Source organism: Castor canadensis, chromosome 14, assembly GCF_047511655.1.
Source record: "Castor canadensis chromosome 14, mCasCan1.hap1v2, whole genome shotgun sequence".
NCBI lineage: Eukaryota > Metazoa > Chordata > Mammalia > Rodentia > Castoridae > Castor > Castor canadensis.
The window spans coordinates 22,783,148-22,788,616 of NC_133399.1; the positions used below are offsets into that span (position 1 = coordinate 22,783,148).

At 41.9% G+C, this 5,469-nt stretch overlaps 1 pseudogene; it reads left to right on the forward strand.

Annotated features, from left to right (window-relative positions):
• Positions 1–1,630: 1,630 nt before the first annotated feature.
• Positions 1,631–4,883, forward strand: LOC109677872 (DNA repair protein RAD51 homolog 3 pseudogene; annotated as a pseudogene).
• Positions 4,884–5,469: the final 586 nt, after the last annotated feature.

Sequence of the window (5,469 nt, forward strand, 5' to 3'; positions counted from 1 at the left end):
ATGACCGGAAGGGGTAGAGGCGTTCCTTCACGTACCCAACGTCCCTTCACGCGCTATATCCCGCAGCGGTTCTGATTGGACAGTTCGCATAGCCCCGCCCCCTCGCGAATGAATGACGGCGAGGAAGGTAATGTAATGCCCATTGACCGGCAGCTTCCGCTCCCAGCCATATTCCTACTGAATGAGATCCGGGACCTTCCCCAGAGCCAACGCAGAGGGTCCCCCCAAGCTTTCTATGATCTGGGGACGGTGTGCGCAAAGAATTCCGGACTCGTTTTCACACGGGATGACGCCCCAGTGCTGTAAGACGGACGCCCAGGCCAGGCTAGACTGGAGGAGCAGGATCTCCGTGTACTGAGAGTCAGAGGTTTAGCAGAGAGCCCTGTGGAGATCAGGCCCTACTCTAAGTTATTCATATTGTACAGAACAGTAGCTAAGTAGCTTTCAGGTTGTGCCTTGCCCTCCGTGACCCCATTTTATTAAACAACAGTTTGACTGGAGGTGTGGTTCAAACGGTAGAGCGCCTGCTTTGCAAGCACAAGGCTCTGAGTTCAAATCCCAATGCTGCTACCAAAACCCCCCCCCAAAACAGTTTGCTCCATTTTAAATGCAAATGCTGAGGAAAAGTGACTCAACAGGGCTGGTGGAGTAGTTCAAGTGGTAAAGTGCCTGCCTAACAAGAGTACCACCAAAATAAATAAATAAATAAAAATCAGTGACTAAACAAGTAAACAACTACCATCTGTCCAATACATCCCATGAGGAAGACTGATAACCTATTTACACAAATAAAAGATTTCCACCTGTGAACTTGTCAAACTAAATCAGGAACACATAAGCATGTGTTCCTTATTTGAAAAACCAGACCCACAAACTTAAACACACCAGACCAAGGAATGACGCATCCCCTCCCCTGGACATATAAAAGGATGAACACCCAATGCCTGGGTATTGTAGCACACACTGACCTATTATCAGAACATCGGGTTTCAAAGACACACTGAGAGACATTCACTTGGATCTTTGAGGGGTTTGGCAGTGTGAAACAGACATTTCAAAATATCAAAAAGGTAAGTTGGGGATCCTTCCTTGGCAGTTCTTTAAGACTCCTTAAGTTTCCCATAGTAATGAAAAGTAATGTACTCATAGGAATCACAGCTCAAAGAATACTATGATATTCTGTGTGCACATAAAAGCATTCTTGTTGTTATTTCAACATATAAACATACTATCCCAAGTGTAGTGGTGAATTTTCTCAGATGTATAGTTGGCCATTCCCAAAATGGAAAACAACCACATGTGGGAAGGAGTCTGGTTTGTATTCAATTCTTCCATCATAAACCACTGCTCTGGGTTATATCCCTATGTCTTACCTTTATTAGAAAATTAAGTAAATGGAACAGCATGTTGCCCTATGAGTCCCATTTGTAAATTTGATGCCATATTTGCAAAAGAGTATAATCATAGAAACCTGACAATATTATTTTTGTGATGTTGGGAGTAGAACCCAGGGTCTTGCGTGTATTATGCACTGCACTCTCCCACCCCTAGACACAGGGATACAGCCCATTCCTAGCCCTTGAAAATGTTCTTCTGAGGTTGATCATGTTAACAGTATCTGGGACAGATGATGGCAGGCACGCTGAGATCCCATTATTATGTGGAACGTGAGTTTGAGAAGGGCCAGGTGCTAATCTTTCTTAAGAAAAGGGAGGGTATGAGGAAGGTGAAGAAAGATCTAATAGAATCCTTTAAAAGTGAAATCAAATCTCACAGAATCAGGAAAGCATGATTAAAAATGAGAAGATGGAGAAAAAAAGATTTCCTTCTTTCTCTAATAAAACACAATGTTGTTAAATTCCCCACCCCTTGGTCATAACATGTGCTGAAATCTAAGTATATGTAAATGATACCTCCAAACAGTAAAATTGACTTTGGGCTTTTCTGGACCATTGAAAGACAAAGCTTCCAGCTAATTTATTGATAAAAAGAAAATTTTAAATTCCCAGTTTTAGATTGGAGGTGTGGCTCAAGAGGTAGAACGCCTACTTAGCAAGCACAAGGCCCTGAGTACAAACCTTAGTATCACCAAAAAAACTCAAAAATTCCCAGTTTTAGGATTTTGAATATATCTGAAAATGTTAAGCATTGTCGTCAGTTTACTTCACCCCTTCCTTGAATAACTGAACATATCAATAGCTCTTTCCAGTGTTTCAACTGTGGACTTGAAAGGATGTCACTTCACACATAGAAAATCCCATGATGAGTAAGCACTGTGCAAATAACCATAAAGTTTTTCTCAAGCTAGGAGGTACTCTGTGATATAAAGGAGGTGGGGCAAAATGTCACTTACTCTGTTCAATAGCAAAGAGATAGTGCAAGAAATAAAGGGCAGTTGAAAATCTTTGCAAATGACATGAAACAGGGGTGAGAATGTAGCTAAATAATAGAGGGCATGCCTTGCTTGTGCAAGGTCATGGGTTCCATCCACAGCAAATGACCATGGATACACACACACACACACACACACACACACGAGAGAGAGAGAGAGAGAGAGAGAGAGAGAGAGAGAGAGAGAGAGAGAGAGCAAACACAAGAAATACTTATGGCCCAAAGTAATGAGATGTGGAAACTAACATCCCAAATAGAGATCACAAATTACCCACACTAAAACTTTTAACCATTGCAAGAATAAGAATGACCTATACAGCTGTGCATGAGTGGCTCGTATCTATAATCCTAACTACTTGGGAGGCTGAGAGTAGGAGGATTGCAGGGCAAATACTTCAAGAGACCCCCATCTCCAAAATAACCAGAGCAAAATGGACTGGAGGTATGGCTCAAGTTGTAAAGAACCCGCTTTGCAATTGTAAAGCCCTGAATTCAAACCTCAGTCCCACAAAAATAATATAAAAAAAGATGAATACATTTAACTCTATGAAGAAACACAACTGCTCATCTCAAGAATGTAGGACATGTATACAGATCCATACTGTGCTCATCAACACACTGGAGCAATTCCTGAAACAGTGTCCAATGTGTATAAGATCTGGAAACAAAAGGAATCAATAATGACATCCTCACTTACTGCTCTTGTTTGCATATGGTTGTGGCTTCCATGTTTCCATGAGTTGAGATTTAAATCCCACTGGGAGATATTAATACAGTGGAAAGCTAATTTACCTATCCCATCTAGACATGGAGCTTTTGGGAGATGATCTAGATTAGATAAGGGACTAGAGGTGGGCTCAAGCAGTAGAGTGCCTGCTTTGCAAGAGTGAAGCCCTGAGTTCAAGACCCAGTACCACCAAAGAAAAAAAGAAATTGGGACAACTTAATTTTATAAACTAACAACAACAAAAAGATACAAAAAAACCGAATGAAAACGAAAAGAAGGAAAACACAACAACAACAAAAAAGATAATGGGATGACTTCCCTATTCTTGATTCAGTTTGTAAACAACAAAACACATTTCATTAAAAGTCATCCACTGGGCCCCGCGCTGGCGTGCGTGGTCTGGCCGCGCGGCGTTGTGCGGCTCTGGGTCTGCGCGACTGCAGCTGCGTAGGAAACCGCCGGACTTTGAAAGGCAGCGGGATGTAGTGAGTTTCCCGCTGTGTCCAGCCGTGCGGGTGGAGCTTGTTTCTGCAGGTTTCCAAACTGCTGAGGAACTTCTAGAAGTGAAGCCCTCTGCGCTCAGCAAGGAAGTTGGGATATCTAAAGAGGAAGCTTTAGAAACTCTGCAAATTATAAGACAATGTCTCACAAATAAGCCGAGATAGGCTAGTACCCCTGAGTCAGGCAAGAAGTGCGCAGCCCTGGAACTTCTCGAGCGGGAGCGCACTCAGGGCTTCATAATCACCTTCTGTTCAGCACTAGATAATATTCTTGGAGGCGGAGTGCCCTTAATGAAAACAACAGAAATTTGCGGTGTACCGGGTGTTGGAAAAACACAATTATATAGGCAGTTGGCAATAGATGTGCGGATACCAGAATGTTTTGGAGGAGTGGCGGGTGAAGCAGTATTTATCGATACGGAGGGAAGTTTTATGGCTGGTAGACTGGTAGACCTTGCCACTGCCTGCATTCAGCACCTTCAGCGCATAGCAGAAACGCACATAGGAGAGGAGCATCAGAAAGCGCTGGAGGATTTCACTCTTGAAAATATTCTTTCCCATATTTATTATTTTCGTTGTCATGATTTCACAGAGCTACTGGCACAAGTTTATCTCCTTCCAGATTTCCTTTCAAATCACTCAAAGGTCCGAATAATAATAGCAGATGGCATTGCTTTGCCTTTTCGTCATGACCTTGATTACTAAATGGCCTAGCCCAGCAAATGATTAGCCTTTCAAATAAGCACAAGTTAGCTGTAATTTTGACTAATCAAATGACAGCAAAGATTGATAAAAATCAGGCCTTGCTAGTTCCTGCATGAGGGGAAAGCTGGGGACATGGCTGCTACGATACGGCTGATTTTTCACTGGGACCAAATTGTCAACATTGTACAGTACAAGTCTCCAAGCCAGAAGGAATCCACCGCGTTATTTCAAATCACACCTCAGGGATTCAGAGATGCTGTTGCAACTGAACGTTCGTTGCAAACAGGAGACTCACTGAATTCCCGGAAACGGTCACGAGAACCAGAGGAAGAACACTAGCCCCCGAACTAATCTTAAAACATAAATAAATGGGTCCGAGTAGTGGATGCATTACTTTAAGAAGTAAACACACACTTTGATATGAATGAGTAAAGATTATATGAAGTGAATGGGAAAAATAGTTAAGGAATATGTGTCTCTGAAAAAAAGGTTTTCTAAAGCAGTGTTCTCCAGTTACATTTCAGTGTGTTTTCATTTTTAGTAACATTCAGTAGAGGTGATATGAGTATTACATTTTCCAGTTGTAGAAAGCTAATCTCATGTGGCCTATCTGAAGTTACCAATCAAACTGGCAAATTTCTTTGCCAATTAATTGCCTAGAAAATTCTATGAATAAAAGTTTTCTTCATATGCTTAAAAAAAAAAAGTCATCCACTGGGTTGGAGGCATGGTTCAAGAGGTAGAGTGCTTTCCTACCAAGCCTGAGGCCCTGGGTTCAAACACTAGCTCCTCCCCGAAAGGAGTCATCCACTAATACTTAATACTTGTTTTTGTACACTGGAGTAATGGATTAAGTGCTGTCTTAGAAATGCCATATCAAGTATTTTTATGAGCGTATATTAATTGTACAATGGGGTTTCATTGTTATATTTCTATACCTGCATATAATGTACTTTGATCAAATTCACCCCCTCTATTACTCTTTCTTATTCCCCCCCCCTTCTTTCGGTGGTACTGGATTTTCAACCTAGGGCTTCATGCTAGTGAGGCAGGGGCTGTAGCACTTGAGCCGTGCCTCCAGCCTCCTTTTCCTGCTTTTTAAACAATTAATTAATTCATTAATCCTTTATTTGGGGAATAGCTGGC